A 21,436-nucleotide genomic window follows, 5' to 3' on the forward strand; every position below is an offset into this window, starting at 1 on the left:
ACAGCCCCCGACGAAAACTACAACTCCCACACCCCAAAGCGCTGGCCAGGCGGCGAGCTCAAACTGGTGGGAGCAGTCAGATTATATTAGAACTATGGATCCCGATAGTTCAGAAGGAGGTCATTCTGCCCATCGAGTCTGCACCCACCCTCTGAATAAGACCGAGGGTCTTATCTCCATAATCCTACCTAACCTACACACCCCTGGACACTAACGGACAAGTTTATCATGGCCAATCTAAGCTACACATCTTTGGACTGTGGGAGGAAACCAAAGCACCTGGAGGAAACCCATGCAGATATGGAAAGAATGTGCAAACTCCACACAGTCACCCACGGCAGGGATTGAACCTGGCTCTCTGGCGCTGTGAGGCAGCACTGTGCCACCGAGCTACCCATTGTGTAAAGATTGAAAACTGGTATTTGAATTCAATTAAAAATAGACTGCAAATAGACCCTATTATAGGAAGGATATTATTAAACTGGAAAGAGTGCAGAAAAGATTTACTATGATGTTGCCGGGACTTGATGGTTTGAGTTATAAGGAGAGGCTGGATAGACTGGGACTTTTTTCCTTGGAGCGTAGGAGGCTTAGGGGTGATCTTATAGAGGTCTATAAAATAATGAGGGGCATAGATAAGGTAGATAGTCAACATCTTTTCCCAAAGGTAGGGGAGTCTAAAACTAGAGGGCATAGGTTTAAGGTGAGAGGGGAGAGATTCAGAAGGGCCCAGAGGGGCAATTTCTTCACTCAGAGGGTAGTGAGTGTCTGGAATGGGCTGCCAGAGGTAGTAGTAGAGGTGGGTACAATTGTGTCTTTTAAAAAACATTTAGATAGTTACATGGGTAAGATGGGTATAGAGGGTTATGGGCCAAGTGCGGGCAACTGAGACTAGCTTAATGGTAAAAACTGGGCGGCATGGACTGGTTGGGCCGAAGGGCCTGTTTCCATGCTGTAAACTTCTATGATTCTATGATTTGACCGTGAGTTATCTTGTGCAACAGAAGAAAAATATTGGGCACCATCTTCACCTTCGACAAATGAACAGTAAACTGTCAGGAGTTAAAAATAACCCTGAAAGAGGATGAGGTGAATTCAATTGTTATGGAGGATAATGTGGGTGTTTCTTGCTTTAAAACTTTTTCAAATACTTGAACATTAAAATCATGCAGACACGGAAGGAAATGGTAATCATGAATTAAAAATTGAGCCTGTTTCAGACAGTGGAAGCCCTTTGTGTACTTTAAAGGATAGAATAGTGAGATGCATCCAATTGTGCTGACACTAAAAAGTTAGAAAAGTTAACTGTGAGGAAGATGCAAAGAAGCACAACAGGATATAGACAGGTTAAGTGAAAGAGCAAGGATATGATGCATAGAATATATAATGTCTTATTGAATGGTAGAGCAGATTCGAAGGGTCAAGTAACTACTTTTGTTCCCATTTCTCAAATTCATATGTTCGGAGCCTGCAGAAAACTGGCAATGTTGGACTGACCACATGTTTACAAACCTCACCATATTTTTCTTTCCGTAATGGGCAACCAATCCAATGCCATCAAATTTCTGCTTCCACCGAAGCATCTAGGAAACAATCACCTCCGTCTCAGGCACCGAAGAGGGGAAAAGGACAACGTTTAGCAGGCAACGTATATTGGCCGACTACTGTCAACCCTTAACGAAGCCTGTCTGATCCTCCGAGATCACCTCTGGGAGGCAGGTCTCCAGGCCCAGCACCATTACTTTTGCAAGTAACCTAACATCCGCATTTAAGAATGAGATAGGTCGATATGACCCACACTTTGTTGGACCTTTGTCTTTCTTGAGAATTAAGGAAATAGAGGCCTGTGTGAGGGTAGAGGGCAACAAACCCCAGGATATGGAATCATTAAACATATCCAGAATTAAGGGCACCAATTGCTCTGTGAACTTCTTATCAATTTCAATGGGGAAGCCACCTGGGCCAGGGGCTTTACCAGTCCGCTTCAACCCAATGATTTTATGTCTGTGATGTTCTCACCCTAACCCCGATTCTACTCTAGAATATGCACCCACCGAGGTGAATGGCTCTGTTGGTGGAGGGAGGGGGTGAATGTCATGATGGTGCATCCTCTGAGGATTCTAAGCCATTCTCTGAGATGGGATTGGAGATGGAACAGTGGGTGGGCTGGTGTCTTTTCCTCCCCATTTTCTTGTTGTTATCTTTTGTGGAGAAGAGACAGATTTAGTAGGTGCCTAATTAGATTCCTTTATTTAAACAATGCCTCACTCTGGTGGTGCATCTGAGAACTACAGTCTGGAGGCCACTTCATAGAATCATAGAATCATAGAATTTACAGTGCAGAAGGAGGCCATTCGGCCCATCGAGTCTGCACCGGCTCTTGGAGTAGAGCACCCTACCCAAGGTCAACACCTCCACACCCTATCCCCATAACCCAGCAACCCCACTCAACACTAAGGGCAATTTTGGACATTAAGGGCAATTTATCATGGCCAATCCACCTAACCTGCACATCTTTGGACTGTGGGAGGAAACCGGAGCACCCGGAGGAAACCCACGCACACACGGGGAGGATGTGCAGACTCCGCACAGACAGTGACCCAAGCCGGAATCGAACCTGGGACCCTGGAGCTGTGAAGCAATTGTGCTATCCACTATGCTACCGTGCTGCCCACTTCACTGGCTTTCTGGAGACGTCCTGTCTTGCTTTCGGCACACACAGTCCCAGTTCTCCCTGGTTGTTGGGTGGCCTCCTCCTTGACAGTGGTGAGGACTCAAAATATTATATTGCTGCCAATCTGGACCCGTTCCCTCCTGTGTGCATGTTCTTGTCCTACAGACAGAAGGATTGAGTGTCATTCCAATGGTTGCTTGAGCAATTTAAGAGCCTGCATGCCTATACCAGCTCCAGAGGCCTCACCAGTAAATGATTAACAAGCTAACAAGCACAATGTCCTGCAACTGATGGAAGATTGATATGATGAAGTGGCTGCTACATATTCAGAGCATATGTGACATGGGTGCAGAGTCCTGCAATCCAAATTCCTGCCTGACATCCGTCTGGACAGCCCCCTGGTAGCACAATGGCACAGTGGTTAGCACTGCTGCTTCACAGTGCCAGGGACCCAGGTTCAATTCCGGCCTCGGATGACTGTCTATGTGGAGTTTGCACATTCTCCCTATGTCTGCGTGGGTTCCCACCCGGTGCTCTGGTTTCCTCCCACAGTCCAAAGATGTGCAGGTTAGATGGGTTGGCCATGATAAAATTCCCCCGTAGTGACCAAATATGCGCAGGTTAGGTGGGGTTATGGGGATAGGGCCGGCGAGTGGGCCTAGGACTGGTGCTCTTTCAGATATTTGGTGCAGGCTCGATGGGCAGAATGGCCTCCTTCTGCATGGTAGGGATTCTGTGCTTCAATGGTGGTTATATGGACTTACACAGATACAATCAGATACCCTTATGAGTGCCACTTTGCAGTGAATACAGTGCTACTTACCCTGGTGGAGCAGAGCAGATCATTCATCCTTTTCCTGCGCTGCTGGCCGTTCTTTTGTGGACCCCACAGATGCGAACCTCTGCTGCTACCTCTGCCCAGGCCACCTTAGTCAAACGGGAGGGCATATTGCTGCCATCTCTGGGAACCAGAACCTCTCACCTTTCCTGCACGACCTGGAGGAGTACCTGCAGGGAAGCATTGCTGAACCGTAGGGCCCCACATGAATGAAATGAAATGAAATGAAAATCACTTATTGTCACAAGTAGGCTTCAATGAAGTTACTGTGAAAAGCCCCTAGTCGCCACATTCCAGCGCCTGTTCGGGGACATTGTCTTCTCTGCAACATTTGATAGATACAGAATCTGTTGCTCCTGACTTGCAATGAATGAATAGCTGTACGGATACCCTTTAAATATGGCACCAGGACCTTTGACCACCTTGAGGTAGGAGCAGGGACAGCAACCTTCCTCCGTAAGATTTGCCTTGTTCTCACATGTGCATATGTAATGAGCTGAACAGCGCAAGATCACAGGGAGCCAGATGTCCCACCCCTGAGCAGAACCCTCATTTCCATTCCCGCCAACCAACATATACTCTAGAATAGAAGATACCGGCCTTCAACATTGAAACGGCCAGTCAGCCAAATTTGTCTGTGCTCTCATTTCAATTTCACATGAATCTCCTCCCACTCGACTTCATCTAACCCTATCAGCAAATACTTATATTCCTTTTTCCCTGTCTACTTATCTCTCTTCCCCTTAAATGCATTTCAGCTGTGTGTCTAAACTATTCCTTTGAAGTAGAGTTCCACATTCCGACAACTCTTTAGATAAAGAAATTTCTCCTGGGCCGCATTGCTGCACCGAGGTCCCAGGTTCGATCTCGGCTCTGGATCACTGCCCGTGTGGAGTTTACACATTCACCCCGTGTTTGCGTGGGTTTCGCCCCCACATCCCAAAGATGTGCAGGTTAGGTGGATTGGTCACGCTAAATTTCCTCTTAATTGGAAAATTGAATTGGGTACTCAAATTTTTTTTATTTTTTTTTAATAATTTTTTTTTTTTTAATTTCTCCTGATTGCCGATTGGATTTTTTATCAACTATCTTATATCTAGTTTTATTCATCCCTACAAGTGGAAACATTTTTTCTACACCCAACTTTTTTTAATGGGCGGATCCTCCATTTCGCCGGCAGCACACTCACGCCCGTGGATTTCCCGATGGTGTGGGGGTGCCCACAACCCCATTGACAGCTACCAGGATTGAGAATCCCATTGCCGGCGGGGGCACGCCGCACCAGAAAACGGGTGCAGCGAGACGGAGAATCCTGCCAATGTCTTTGATAACCTGCTGGATGTAATAATTTGTGTGCCGCAGGATTGCTTTGCTCCCCTTCCCCATTTAGACCCCAATTCTCCACGCAGCATGTGTGACCTTCTTATTCTTCTTACCAAAATGCACCACTTCTCAGTTATCTACATTCCACAAGTTTATTAATATCTTCTGGTATTTTGTCGATTTCTTCCTTTGTATTAACTATAACTTCCAAGTTGGGGAGGAATCTTGTGCCCGCCCCCCTGACGGGTTTGCTGGCAGGGAGGCATTGAATCAGGTGAGAGGGTGGCAGGTGGGGACCCCACTACCTTCCTGCCTACACCATGATTTAGGTTCATGGCGGGAATGCAGGAATACACTGCGGAAACTCATTGGGTTATCTTTTCTGGCACTTACCACCAGTTGAGGCCCTTAAAGGAGCAATTAATGCTGGTCTTTAACCAGTGGTGCGTTAGGGGTTTTGTATGAGGGGGAGAGAATAACAAGCAAACCCATGTGAGGTTGCTTGCGGGTTCCTGAGGGGACACCTCATTCAAAGATACTTAGTGCCTAATCAAGGGATTGGCATTATGAAGCGGGCACAGCCTACTGAGAGCTACGCCCTGTCCTTGCTGCCAACACCCCTCCTTCCTCCCCGCAACTCCCACCCAAAACCCCTTCCTCACCTCTGACCTGGGATCCAGCATCAATCCTAGATTTTGGATGTGTTTCATACCAACATCAGCAACCACCTCCCTAGTGGCGCTGTCGTTCAATAGAACTTCTGGCCCCTGATTGGCCCAGCTCTCAGCGCTGGGACCTCTGCCCTCGGGCCCTTGATCCCAAGGGAAGGCACAGCAATGGCCTTTCAACTGCCTGAGTGGAACAACATGCGGCGGTTCTCAAAAAGATTCTCAGCATCTCTCCAGCCAGTGGTCCTCGACAAAATTGTCATCCACAAATTTTGACACTTTACTTCTGACAGTCAGATATTGCAAATTGCTTACTCTTGACTAGCAAAAAGGTCTTGTCCTGGAATGCTCAGTGAAAGAAGACTTTAAAGAGCAGCAGGGCAGAAAGACAATACAGTGCATAACTAGATGCTGGCTGCAAGAAACATTTATGCTATCATCATTGAAGAGACCATTCTTTATTTGTTTCCGAGCTATAAGCATTGATGGAAATTAGGGAATGTTGTGCTGGGTCTATTGATGAACGTCTGTAGTCCTTGTGATGTTGCTCCCACGATGGTGCTAGGGAAAGTCAAGATATTGTTTCAGTGATGATGAAGAAAGAGATATATTGTTCATGTCAGCACTTCAAGGGAAATTTGCAGGTGATGGAGTTAAGGCCAAGATAAGATTACCCATGATCTCACTGAATAGTAGAGAAGGCTTGAGAGCCATATGGCCTACTCCACCTCCTATTTCGTATGCTCTTATGTGCTAAGCAAATAACTGCTCTCTTTACTGATGTTGAGATGCTTAAGTGTCACTGCAACTGTACCCATTCAAGAGAGTATTCCAACACACTCCTGGCATCAACCTTATAGATAGTCAAAAGTATTTTGAGGATGTTTCGTCACTTGTCATGAAGTACCATCCAGTTATGTGAAAGTCACCAAAATGTTGTTGATAAAGAATACAATGTTATTGAAGATCAGAGAATTTTGCTTTTATCATTGTACCACATTTGTGTAAATTTATTTTCCAGTTGTCACCCTAGGCCTGAAATGTCATTTCTGCTGGCTACTTTATTATCAGATGATTTGTGAATGGATTCGAGCACTTTGCAGTCATCAGTGAACATGCATGCTTCTGACCTTATAATAGAGGGAAGATGGTTAATGGAAAAGGACCAAGATCTCTGTCCTGAGGAACCCCAACAACGATGCCCTGGGGCTGCGATGAGTGGCTTCCGGTGACCTTGGCCAGCTCCTGTTTGAGAAGCAGGATTCTAACCGCGAGAAATTTCTCTCTAAAATCTGATGACATCTGTTGTACTGGGGTTCATTGGTGCCAAACTCAGTCATGGGCTAGTTCCCTCACGTCTCCTCTGGCATTCAGCTCTTGCATCCAATTTTGGATCAAGACTGTGAGGAAATCTGGAAGCAAGTAGTCCTGGCAGAATCTGAACTGAGCATTAGTGAGCAGGTGTTTCTTCATAACACTATTAATGGCTCCTTCCATTATTTTACTGATGAGACTGTGAGCATGATAATTAGCTTATTTAGATTTTTCCTTCTTCGTGTGTGAATAAGCTACATCTAGCAATTTTACACATTGTCAAGTAGATGTCAATGTCAGAGGTAAAATTAAATACATTGGCTAGGAGAGTGGCCAGATCTAGAAAGGACAATAGAGGTTAATAAACGGATGGTGTAGGGTATAAATAAGAGACACTTTCCTGCTACAAGTGAATATTATGTCAGTGCTGATTTCATACAAACTAATGTAACTGGACAGCTGATGTAGCACCCAACCACTCCAATACCCACCCAATGGACTGAATCTCAACTGCACACAGCGGAAGGTCAGTAGAATCAGCAATGAAGGAGCAGTCCACTTCCAGGTTTCCCAGCCAATCAAAGAGGGTGGGCAAGGACTACATGTTTAATCTGCCAAAAGAAGGATTTCTGGTTGAAAGGATCCTGGCAAAGGTTAGAATGGTTAAACCGTATATTTATTCCTGTGGCTTCAGCAATCACATAAGGTCGTGCTGAAGGATCTGAGGGACTGAAGTGAGATGATGTTTGCCAAGGGTGTGTAGCCACCTGGGTTGGTCACTTCCCGACTTAAAATGGAGATCCGCAAAGAATGCAGGGAAATTCAGTCAAGCCAGGAAAAACTAGCAGGTGCAAAGTTTCCTGTGTATTAGAACTTGCAGAAACCCAGACAGCACTGAAACTAGCAACCATCCGCATATTAATGAGCGATCCCCGGGAACAATTGAAACATTTAAGGTGAATAAGGCCAAGCCAGACTCCTCAGCGCCAGCAGGAGCCAAGACAAAGGAAAGCCAACGGACACTCAGGCACAGCCCAGCGATCAGGGAACAGCTCCAGTATTGGAGAAATCGATCCAAATGATCGGAACGTAGTCCAATCACTTGGAACCAGATACGGGGTCCGCCCCGAACGGCGCGAAGCCCCTGGGGACTATAAAGTAGAGTCCCCAAGTTCAATTTGTCCTTCTTGGCAGGGTCACTCAGCAGCTCGAAACAACCCTTGATAGTGACCTGCCTAGCTGCCGCATCAACCAAGTAAGTCTCCAGTCAACGCACGCTACGAGATAGGCGCTCCTAGCTACCAGTCCATACCAGCTTTGAATCCTGCAGACTCAGAATCAAACAAAAGGCCATTTGTTCCCCTGACCTGGTGGGCCAGTCCCAAAGCTAAGTATAGGCCTTTTAGTGTTAGAGATAGTCTAGTAAGTCGAGCTTGATGCATGAGTAGTGATTGACTGTGTATAATAAATGTGTTTTGATTTAAATCTTACTAATTGGTGTATCGAGTTATTGATCAGTACTTGAACTTGAACCTCGTGGCGGTATCATAAAGATACCTGGCGGCTCTAGAGCAAAGGTTATAGAAACAGAGCAAATTAAGTAAAGACACAACGGACAACAAATTAAGAGCCAACCAAAGTTAGCAATATTTACTGGCGACATTCTGACGGGACCTGACTTAGAAGTGGCCTAACCACTCCGGGAGAACCCAAAATTTGAATTAGAATCCAATTGGGAACTGAAAAACCACAAGTGTTCAAGAAGTTCTGATCAATCCTCATAATTCGGAAGCATGTTAATGCATGCGTAACTAAGGTAAAACTGATAGATTTTTGTTGCGAAAAACTGTCGTGAGTTTGTATTCCGGAAATTAGTGAACGCCGTACCCGTGTTTACAGTATCCCTTGTTCCAAATTTTAAAAGAGAGCAGTCATACAGGAAAAATGGCAATGAAGGCAATGGAATGCCTCATGAACCCTCAGGAATTCGAGGTTGCAGCGACCAGCAGCAGAGTAGGACAGTGTCCCGTTTGGGAAGAAGAGATCAGGAAATATCTCAAAGGGAAAGGATGGCCCCTTTGGAGTGAATTCTGTGATAATGAGGAAACAGGGCCCGGGAGTAAAGGACATACTTGGTGGGAGAACCTGTCAGAGATCTATAAGAAGAGCTTGGGAAAAGCTCGCAAGCCAATGGCAATCGTGTCCTGTCTGGCACAATTACGAGGCACAGAGGAGGTTGTTTGGACGCTCCGCAAAGAGATAGAAGAGAGACATTGAATGTGCAAGGTCGATGTTAGTGAGATCGAGAGAGAGAATATAGATTTAAGAAGGAAGTTGGCAGCAAAGGACGGAGAGGTGGATGATGCCAAGTGGGCACACCAGTCTTGTCTAGTGCATCTGAGCAGCTTCCAAACCCAATACGATAAGGCCTATCAGGACACGCAACGTGCAGTCCTGGTAAGAGAAGAGACAGAGAAACAGGGTAGAGGCATTGCAAAGGCAGTGCAGCGATCTAAAAGCAGCGTTAAGAGCACTCCATGCTGCTACCACGGAGCACAGACAAAGCTCAGTGGATCATGCGAAATGCAGGAAGCAGATTGCAAAACTGCAGTCTCTGCTTTCAGTGCAAAATGGGTTTCAAAGCACCTTTGGATCCCAATTAGATGAAGAAGATGGCCCTGATTGGCAAGAACTAAACAAAACTGCACATAGATATGTACAGGGAACATGTGCGCAAGGAATGGAACCTTTCAAAGGAGAAAAGCACCCCAACCCCCCACAGAGCAGATAGATCAGGCCCCCATGAATCCAGTAACCACCCACCGCACAGTCACATCGGAAGGAGACGCGGAATTCCTTTACACCACCCCCTTAACTGTGACCCAATTACGGGACGCGTGCGAAAAGATCACACCGTTCCTCCCCACCTCAGACCCCCCACCACTTCTTTGCTAGAGTGAAGCAGCAAGTGACCATGTACAGCCTGGATGAGCGTAAGCAAGTTAAGCTCACAGTTTTAAGCTTAGACCCTTCAGTTCCCGACCCACAGAATGGAGGAGGAGGCGCCCTTGCAGAGATGCACACTGCGATCCTAGATGCGATCGGCTATAACAGAGGTGACCCAGTAGAAGGCCTGAATAAGTGCAGGCAGAAGAAAACCGAACACCCCACAGCGTTTGCTGGACGCCTGTGGATTCATTTTACAGCCGTTATTGGAAACTTAGACCGCATCCATTTGTCCCCAGACAACATGGCCAAATGGGCCCGCACCTTTATCTCCCATGCCACAGAGGCAGGACAAAAAGCTTGTACCAATTATGACCCCTCGGAAGAAGCACACAACGAAAAATGGGTTTTAAAAAGGTTGTCCCGCCCCTGGGAGCAATCTGTCCACAACAAACCCGCGATCAGGAAACCCGAAGAACAGCAGGCAGAGGCAGATATCCAAGCAGTTAAAGCACACCAGAACCACGCATGGGTGAACGAAGGCATGAACAGCCCCCCACAGAAACCACAGGAGTGTTACAACTGTGGACAATTAGGTCACTTTGCACGAGAGTGCAATGCCCCACGAAAGCCACAGAGAACCCAGCAGGCAGGCACTCTGAATAGTAACAGGACAAAGCCCATCCACAGTGTAAGCACCCGTTAAGACCAGACAGACATGAACAGAACTGACTGACGGTGTTCGGGCTTCCCCACTTGGGGCTGCGACACCCTTTGGGATAGGTCCGGCCGACCTGCCGTTGCAACAAAAATAGGGGGACAGCCCATCGAATTTCTCTGGGACACAGGAGGGTCCCGCACCACAATTAATTCCTCCACCGTGTTCCAAAAAGACACGTGGCCCACTACAGCCACAATCACCCTCAGCGGCTTCACAGGCCACTCACAACAGGGACACATCACAGCCCCTGTACCCATTCAAATTGGCAATATTACAACGAAACACCCCATAGTTTTGGTCGATCTGGACCACACAGCAGAACACATTTTGGGCATCGATCTCATGAACTCCCACAACCTTTCATTTGACCCAGTAAATCAATGTGTCTGGAAAATGACAAAGTCAGCAAGAGCCCCCGCAACGCTCACAGTAGGTGAGTATGCTAATAAGATAGCGCAGTCGGCGATTTTTGGTTTGACCCGACCACGATTAGCGCAAACAAACAGGTTAGGGCAGTTCTACAGAAAAACAGGACCGCATTTTCAAGTCATAAACATGACTGCGGCAGAATGGCTGGTTCGGTTCAAATAACAGGACCTGACCCTAGACCCCAGAAACAATCCGGATTTCCCCAAGAGGCAGAGGGAGAAATCTCAAAGGTTATTGACAGCTTATTAGACCAAGGCGTACTTAGATCGGTAGCCTCTACTAATAATGCCCCGATTTGGCCAGTGAGAAAGCCAGATGGATCATGGCAACTGACCATCGATTACCGGGAACTCAACAAAGTCACCCCCGCAGCAGCCCCCACGGTAGCCACAAGTCCCGAGACCATGCTCAAACAGGGACTCAACTCACGCTATTTTACAGTTTTGGACATCAGTAACAGATTCTGGTCCATTCCATTGGCAAAAGCGTGCCAATACAAATTTGCCTTCACTTTTAAAGGTGAGCAGTACACGTGGACATGCCTTCCACAAGGATTCCACAACTTCCCCTCCATTTTCCACCGACAGCTGGCCAATGGTTTATCAAAGTTTTCTCGCCCCGAATGTCTGGTCCAGTATGTGGACGACCTATTACTGCAGACAGAGACCAAGGCAGAGCACATCGAGCTTCTGTCCGAACTCCTGGAACTCCTACAGCAAATCGGATGCAAAGTAAACCCCAAAAAGGCCCAAATTTTGGAAAACAAAGTGGTATATTTGGGAACGATTATCACGCATGGTAAACGCGAAATCAAGCATAAAAGAATTGACTCGATTGTCAAATTGCCCCTTCCTCAGAATGTTTCAGCCCTCTGGTCGTTTTTAGGACTGGTTTGGCTACTGCCGAAACCATATTGACGGTTTCGCCACCAAAGCAGCACCCCTCTCGGAACTCCTAAAGAAAGGAGCCCCTCTGGAATGGCTAGCGCAGCACACGGATGCCGTAGATACTTTAAAGTGCGCATTCATTGCAGCCCCCGCACATTACAGGTTCCAGACCCGCTTTCCCCCTCTGCTACAGAGATAGCTAGAACAGATTGTACCCTTTCGGCCGTGCTCCTCCAGGAACGGCACGAACAGTTAAGACCCGTGGCTTACGCCTCCAGACTTTTAGATCCTGTGGAGCAGGGATTTTCGGCCTGTGAAAGGCACCTGCTCGCAGTTTTCTGGGCAGTTCAATACTTCTCATACATCACCGGACTAAACCCCATCACAATCCTCACGGAGCACACCCCCACCCAACCTTTACTAGACGGACGACTTAAGGACGGTGCAGTAAGCCAGATCAGAGCAGCCAGATGGACCCTTCTTTTGCAGGGATGGGACATCACTGTTAAAAGGACCAAGACCCACACTTTCCTAGCCGACAACCTTCAGTACCCAGGCACAGCCCGCGAATGTGAAATCATCTCACCGCACCACAACACAGGCCCCTTTATCGCAAAAACACCCCCCAAAAAGATAGGTAGTTCACCCCACAGCCCCCAGCACACAGACACATGCGCACCTTTGAGAATATATGTGGATGGTTCTTCCACTGTATTAAACGGGAAGCGCATTACAGGATGCAGCATCTATGTTGAGGTCGCGCAGGGACGAGCCCGAGAAGAAATCTCCTCAAAACTGCCAGGACACTTAGGCGCGCAGGCGGCAGATCTAGCAGCCATTGCGTACATTATAGATCACCCAGATTCCTTCCCCAGCCCAGCAGACATATACTCGGACAGCCTCTATGAATGTAACAGCCTCACAGAATTCCTACCCCTGTGGAAAACAAGAGAATTTGTTTCCGCAGATGGAAAACCCCTCCCTTCAGCCCCATTGCTCCGGCACATTTTGGACAAAGCACAGGACAGGACATTTGGTATCATTAAAGTCCAAAGTCACCACCGTTCCTCCCCACCTGGAAATGTAAAAGCCGACGCACTGGCTAAAGCAGGTTCCAGACATGGACATTTTTGGAACCCCCCCCCCCCCCCGAAAGCGCCCCAGTGAATGCAGTTCAGGTCTCACAGACTAATATCGAGGATTTAGTGCAGGCCCAGAAGCAAGATAGTAATCTCAGGGAGATTTTAAAAGGAAGCTTTCCAGCCCCATACAATAGGTTTAAAAATGAACTGACCATACATGACGGTGTGGTCCAAAAAGACTCCTTTTATGTGGTTCCTGAACAGGACAGGAATCAGCTTATTTGTTTGTTCCATGACAGTCATGGATATAAGGGAATTGATCCCACTACAGCCCACCTCAGGCAGCTCTGTTGGTGGCCAAATTTAAAGGAAAACGTTACGCACTATGTGGAAAATTGCCTTATCTGTGCCCAAAACAATCCGGACAGATATGCGAAGAACGCTCAGCTTAGCCACACCCGCCCCGTTAATGGCCCCTGGACTAACCTCCAGATTGATTTTATAGGACCATTGCCCCCTAGCAGGAATGGTCACAAGTACGTGTTAGTTGTGATAGACACGTTTACGAAATGGGTAGAAGCATTCCCATCTAGAACAAACACGGCAAAGACTACCGCTAAGATTTTAACCCACCACATCTTTACGAGATGGGGACTCCCCCACAGCATTGAATCCGACCAAGGTTCCCATTTTACGGGGCGGGTCATGAAGAACGTCCTCACGATATTTGGCATTACCCAAAAATTCCACATCGCATACCACCCCGAGTCCAGTGGTATCGTGGAGCGAATGAATCGGACCCTAAAGGCAACCCTCAGGAAAATGGTCCAACAAAACAGCATCACTTGGGATTCAGTCCTCCCTTTTGCACTAATGTTTTTGCGTAACACTGTTTCGACATCCACAGGATACACCCCACACACTCTCATGACCGGACGCCCCATGAAAGGCACAGAATTTTTATTAGGACTTGACTTGACCAGCCCCGAAGTGACGGCCCTCACACACGAGAACGCAATGAAACAACTAGTTCAGAACGTAAAAACGGCTCAGCTAGCAGCCGCAGTAAAATTAGGCACCAGGAAGAAACAGAGCAAGGCCTGTTTCAATAAGACAGTGCATGCGACTGAGTTTGAAGTAGGACAGCAGGTCATGCTCTCCATTTACAACCCCAGCACGTTCCTGTCACCCAAGTATTTGGGTCCATACTCAGTTGCGGACAAAGTAAGCCCCTCCGTCTATAGGATTAGGTACCTCAACAGGAAGACCGCGTGGTTCCATATTAACCAGCTCAAGGCATATGGCTCGCAGTCTAACCACGCACACCATGTCATGCTCGACGCAGCAGACCACGCCCCGCCCACAGCCAACATATCCCTACCCTCCCCCAACACGTCCACCCCATCCACGGACTCAACCTCGACTCCACCCCCGAACTCTAGACTCTGCCCCGGAGCGCCCACAGACAGCAGCAGCAGCGACAGCGACTGTGACACAGACAATAGCCACAGCATGCCTCCCTACTATCCCCATGCAACAGGACCCACACCCAGCGAATCTGAACACGATTCGAGTGATCCCTTCCTGATCACATTCCTCAACAAACCTCACCAAAAACCACCGCCCTACGATGACGTCCCCGACTCCGTCCCCACAGAATTAGACACAACTATTTGGCACCGTGGCAATTCATAAAGGCTCGTCCGAAACGACGAGATGGACCTTAAGTCACACCATGCAGCTTTAGCAACCCTCATCCATTCAAGGGTGTGGCATCTAGGAGAAGGTGATGACATTGAGTCTGACTCCCAAAACGAGAACCCCTTTGCGACCATGTTCGCAACTGATAACTGAGGTGTCCAGTTGATGTTTTAAAAAGGAACCGCTTGGGAGAAACGGTGTCCTTTCTGATGGAACCTGCAGCATGTTCATTCAATGTTTGTTCGTTAATGTTATTGTTGAGTGTAGTTTGTCCTGTAGCCACTTAAAATAGCCAACTCCCGATTCAAAATGGCGAACGGCAAAGGCTGATGGGAAAGTCAGCCAACAAGACACAAACGAGCAGCTGCTGGTTGGCTGTGTATTTACCTATGGAAAGGCCAGACAAGATCGATACCAGCAACCATCAGCATAACAAAACACCAGCCATCTGCATACTAATGAGCAATCCCCGTGAACAATAAGCAACATTTAGACACACAAAGCAAAACCAGACTCTTCGGCGCCAGCAGGAGCCTACACAAAAGGAGGTGAACGACCACCTCAAGACCGCCCATTGATCAAGGAACCGCTCCAGCATTGGAGAAAATCGAACCAAGCGATTGGGACAAAGTCCAATCACTTGGGACCAGGTACAGGGTCCGCCCCGAAAGGCGGGATGCCCCTGGGGACTATAAAAATTGAGCCCCAAGTTCAAATCGCTCTCTTCTCCACCGCTTCTCCAGCTCTTCACTCTTCAGCAGCTGGTCGAAACTGTAAGTCTGACTTCAACGCTCGCTACGAGATAGGCGCTCCTAGCTACCAATCTGTACCAACTTCGAATCCCGCAGGCTAAGAACCCGAACGAAAGGCCATTCGTTTCCCTGACCTGGTGAGCCAGTTCCAAGTTAAGTATTGGCCTGTTAGTTGTAGAAGTAGCTTAAACGTAGAATTTGTGCATGAGTAGCGATTACTGTGTATAATAAATGTGCTTTGATTTAAACCTTACTAATCGGTGTATTGGATTATTGATCATTACTCGGACTTGAACCACGTGGCGGTATCATAAAGATAGCTGGCGACTCAAGAGCAAAGGTAATAAAACAGAGCAATTAAACTAAGGCAAAGTTATCAACAGTCCCAGACAACAGTTCAGAGGAACTAGTCTGTCGACAGAAAATTGTTAGAGGATCTAGTTTGTCCCAGACAATAGTTCAGAGGAACTAGTCTGTTGACAAAAAATTGGGAAAGGTACAAGTGTGTCCCAGACAATAGTTCAGAGGAACTAGTCTGTCGGCAGACAACAATCATAACTACACTCCTGATTTGAAGGTAATCACGAGAGGCAGCCCCCATGACGACCACATTCTTACCCGTTCTTGCCGGTTGCTCAGGCAGTGGAGAAACAGCATTGGTCTGCGCCCTGCCTGAGGACCACCCCCCCCCCCCCCCCCACCCCGGTCAGCTACGCTCGGGTAGAGCACATACGGCATTGATCACCGCCCTACCCGGGGATTCCATCCAAATCTTACTCGCCGCGGCCCATATGCACCCCATTTTGGCTCGATTATGTTCAAAATTCTTTTGTTTAGCAACCCTTCGGATTGCTTCCCTATGCTATTTACATCCTCTTTTTTAAAAAAAAATTTTTTATTAAAGGGTTTTCATAAAATATCAATAACAAAATGAAAAAGCAACCCAACAGGGTTAAGAAAAAAAAAACACAAGCCAGAAAAACAACCCTCCATACCCCCTTCCCCCCTGTACATAAAAAATAAATTAACATTAACACCCAGACTTTAATACAACAAGTATATACAACCCCTCAGACCCTCCAGTATAAATAACAAAAACAAAAAAGTAAAGTGCCCCCCCCCCACCCCCGAGTTGCTGCTGCCATTGACCAATGTCTACCGCTCTGCCAGGAAGTCTAAGAACGGTTGCCACCGCCTAAAGAACCCTTGTACCGACCCTCTCAAGGCGAATTGCACACTCTCCAGCTTAATAAACCCCGCCATATCGTTGATCCAGGATTCCACGCTTGGGGGCCTCGCATCCTTCCACTGAAGCAGAATCCTTCGCCGGGCTACCAGGGACGCAAAGGCCAGAATTCCGTCCTCTTTCGCCTCCTGCACTCCCGGCTCCTCTGCCACCCCATATATTGCGAGCCCCCAACCCTGCTTGACCCTGGATCCTACCACCCTCGACACCGTCCTCGCTACGCCCTTGCAAAATTCCCCCCTGTGCCTCCTCCACTGCCCCCAAATTTTGAGGGCAGCCACCACCACCGGGCTCGTGGTACACCTCCTTGGAGGGAGCGGCAGCAGCGCCGTTGCCAGCGCCCCCAGACTCGTACCCACACAAGATGCTGTCTCCAGCCTCTTCCATGCGGCCCCCTCCCCCTCCATCACCCACTTGCGCACCATCATCGCATTGGCGGTCCAGTAGTATCCACAGAGGTTGGGCAGCGCCAGTCCCCCCCTATCTCTACTCCGCTCCAGGAACACCCTTCTGACCCTCGGAGTCCCTCACGCCCACACAAACCCCATTATACTTCTGTTAACCCGCCTGAAAAAAGCCTTCGGGATAAATACGGGGAGACACTGGAACAGGAACAAAAACCTAGGGAGCACCGTCATTTTGATTGACTGCACCCTACCCACCAAGGACAGCGGCAACACGTCCCACCTCTTGAACTCCTCCATTTGCTCCACCAGCCTTGTAAAATTAAGCCTATGCAGGGCCCCCTAGCTCCTGGCAACCTGGACTCCCAGATACCTGAAGCTCCTCTCCGACTTTTTTAGTGGGAGCTCGCCAATCCCCCTCTCCTGGTCCCCTGGATGAACTACGAACAGCTCGCTCTTCCCCATGTTGAGCTTGTACCCCGAAAAGTCCCCGAATTCCCTAAGAATCCTCATTACCTCCGGCATTTCTCCCACCGGGTCCGCCACATACAGCAGCAGGTCGTCCGCATAAAGTGACACCCTATGCTCCTCCCCACCACGCACCAACCCCCTCCAGTTCCTTGACTCCCTCAGTGCCATAGCCAGGGGTTCAATCACCAGGGCGAAGAGCAGGGGGGATAAGGGACACCCCTGTCTCGTCCCTCGGTGCAACCGAATGTACTCGGACCTCCTCCTGTTTGTGGCCACACTCGCCATCGGGACCTCATACAACAGCCTAACCCACCTGACAAACCCCTCCCCAAACCCGAACCTCTTCAGCACCTCCCACAGGTACCCCCACACTACCCTATCGAAGGCTTTCTCAGCGTCCATCACCACCACTATCTCCGCCTCCCCCTCCCTCACCGGCATCCTGATCACGTTCAAAAGCCTCCGCACATTCGCGTTCAACTGCTTCCCCTTCACAAACCCCTTCTAGTCTTCATGGATGATTTGCGGCACACAATCCTCAATCCTCGTTGCTAAGACCTTCGCCAACACCTTGGCATCTACATTTAGCAAGGAAATCGGTCTGTAAGACCCACAGTGCAGGGGATCCTTGTCCCGCTTCAGGATCAAGGAGATCAGTGCCCGGGACATCGTCGGGGGCAAAGCCCCTCCCTCCCTTGCCTCATTGAATGTCCTAACTAACAGCGGGCTCAACAGGTCCATATATTTTATATAGAATTCGACCAGGAAACCATCCGGCCCCTTCCCCGCCTGCATGCTTCCTATCCCTTTGATGAGCTCCTCCAGCCCAATCGGTGGCCCCAATCCCGCCACCAGTCCCTCTTCCACCTTTGGAAACCTCAATTGGTCCAGGAAGCGGCCCATCCCTCCCTCCTCCCGTGGGGGCTCGGATCGGTACAATTCCTCGTAGAAGTCCCTGAAGACTCCATTGATGCCAGCTCCACTCCGCACCACGCTCCCTCCCCTGTCCTTAACTCCCCCGATCTCCCTAGCTGCGTCCCGCTTCCGAAGCTGATGCGCCAGCATCCGGCTTGCCTTTTCCCCATACTCGTAAATCGCCCCCTGGGCCTTCCTTGATTGCACCTCCGCCTTCCTGGTGGTCACCAGGTCGAATTCGGCCTGGAGGCTGCGCCTCTTCCTCAACAATCCTTCCTCAGGTTCTTCCGCATACCTCCTGTCTGCCCTCACCATCTCCCCCACCAGCCTCTCCCTCTGCCCCTGCTCCCTCCGCTCCTTGTGGGCCCTAATGGAGATCAGCTCTCCCCTCACCACCGCTTTCAGTGCCTCCCATACTGATGCGCAATCAATTACACTCAAAGACGAAGTGATTCCATAACTGAAGGCTTTTATCTGCTAGAACCTTTTCCCCAGCAGCTTCGATACAGAAAGTGAAGGCTGCTGGGACGGCACCATCTCTTATACCCCGCCTTCAGGGCGGAGCTATGTAATACAGTCAATGGTAGACTCCTGGGTCTAACCAATGGTCATCAGCCTCTCAGGTACCGCAATACCTGGTACTACCACACATACCATCCCCACTCGGACCTCCCCGTTGTCGTTGGTCTCCAGGTACCTCTCTATACTTCCTCGGACCCGCTCGCTCACCTCCTCGTCCGCCAACAGCCCCACCTCCAAGCACCACAGCGGGCGCTGGTCCCTCTCCTCCCCCATCTCCAAGTCCACCCAATGCGGGGCGTGGTCCGAAATTGCTATTGCCGAATACTCAGTATCCTCTACTCTCGCTATCAACGCCCTACTCAAGATGAAAAAGTCGATTCGGGAATAAGCCTTATGGACATGTGAGAAGAATGAAAATTCCCTAGCTCCCGGCCTTGCAAATCTCCAAGGGTCCACCTCTCCCATCTGGTCCATAAACCCCCTCAGCACTCTAGCCGCCGACGGCTTCCTACCCGTCCTAGACCTGGAGCGATCCAGTGCCGGGTCCAGCACCGTGTTAAAGTCTCCCCCCATTATCAGGCCCCTCACTTCCAAGTCTGGGATCCGACCCAACATACGCCGCATAAAACCCGCATCGTCCCAGTTCGGGGCATACACATTGACCAGTACCACCCTCTCTCCCTGCAACTTACCACTTACCATTATGTACCTGCCGCCATTATCTGCCACAATGCTCGACGCCTCAAACGACACCTTCTTTCCCAAGATCGACACCCCTTGATTTTTGGCATCCAGCCCCGAGTGAAACACCTGACCTACCCACCCTTTCCTCAATCTTACCTGGTCTGCCACCTTCAGGTGTGTCTCCTGAAGCATAACCACATCCGCCTTGAGCCCCTTCAGGTGCGCGAACACGCGGGCCCGCTTAACCGGCCCATTCGGTCCCCTTACATTCCAGGTTATCAGCCGGATCAGCGGGCTACCCGCCCCCCCCCTCCCCCGCCGACTAGCCATGACCCCCTCCTCGGCCAGCCACGCGCCCTCACCACACACCCGTCCCATTCCCCACAGCGGCATACCCCCGTCTCGACACCCCCCCCCACTCGCTCCAGCTCCTCCTTGACCATAGCAGCAACTCGATTCCCCCCCACCCAACCCCCCCCCCCCACCCCCGGCTAGGACCCATCCTAGCCGGTTTACTCCCCCCCCATTGCACTTCCGCATGTCAGTTGACTCCTGCTGACCCCGGCCACTCCTGCCTCTCCTTCGACGCCTCCCATTGTGTGGCACAGCCTCCTCTCCTGTCCTCAGCCATAGGCTCGCCCTCTCCCCCTTCTGTTCTAAGCGCGGGAAACAACCCTCGCTTCCCCGCCCCCTCCAGTCTTCGCGCGGGAAAAAGCCCGCGCTTTCCACCTACCAGGCCCCGCCACCTCTGACGCAGCTCCTTTTACAGGCCCGGTCCCCTCACCCCTGACTCGGGCCTCCCCCTCCCCCACGGGGCCCCATCTCTGCTCCAAGAGCCCCCCCGACCAACCCAACCAAAACAGTGCCCAACCCGTCCCAGCCACCCTCACCGACCCAAAAGAGAAAAAACACAAAGAAAAAGAAACCCGGAGCAATACAAAGGCCCCCCCTCGAAACAAAAATAAACATAGCATGTCAACCGCAGTCCCCAATCGCCCGTCCCGACCCTCAATCTGTGTCCAACTTCTCGGCCTGAACAAAGGCCCATGCCTCCTCCAGAGACTCAAAATAATGGTGCCGGTCCTTGTAGGTAACCCACAGTCGCGCCGGCTGCAACATGCCAAACTTCACCCCCCTCCTGTGCAGCACCGCCTTCGCTCGATTGTACCCTGCCCTCCTCTTCGCCACCTCCGCACTCCAGTCATGATATATCCGAACCTCCGCGTTCTCCCACCTGCTGCTCCTCTCCTTCTTGGCCCACCTGAGCACACACTCCCGATCGACGAACCGATGGAACCTCACCAGCACCGCCCGCGGAGGCTCGTTAGCCTTGGGCCTCCTCGCCAGCACTCTATGGGCCCCCTCCAGCTCCAGGGGCCCTGGAAGTACCCCGCTCCCATCAGCGAGTTCAACATGGTGACCACATAGGCCCCCACGTCCGGCCCCTCCAGCCCCTCCGGGAGCCCCAGAATCAGCAGATTCCTCCGCCTCGACCGATTCTCCATCTCCTCGAACCGCTCCTGCCATTTCTTGTAGAGCGCCTCGTGCGCCTCCACCTTTACCGCCAGGCCTAAGATCTCGTCCTCGTTGTCGGAGATCTTTTGTCGAGCCTTGCGGATCGCCACTCCCTGGGCCGTCTGTGTCTCCAGCAGCTTATCAATAGAAGCCTTCATCGGCTCTAGCAGGTCCGTTTTAATCTCTTTGAAGCAGCGCTGGATACCCTCCTGCTGCTCCTACGCCCACTGCATCCACGCTGCCTGGTCTCTGCCCGCCGCCATTTTGTCCTTCCCTCGCACCTTCTTCGGGTCTACCAGCACCTTTTCTGTCGCCCCGCTCCTAGTTGAAGCCATATACTGATG

The sequence above is a fragment of the Scyliorhinus torazame genome, chromosome 11, assembly GCF_047496885.1.
Source record: "Scyliorhinus torazame isolate Kashiwa2021f chromosome 11, sScyTor2.1, whole genome shotgun sequence".
Lineage (NCBI taxonomy): Eukaryota > Metazoa > Chordata > Chondrichthyes > Carcharhiniformes > Scyliorhinidae > Scyliorhinus > Scyliorhinus torazame.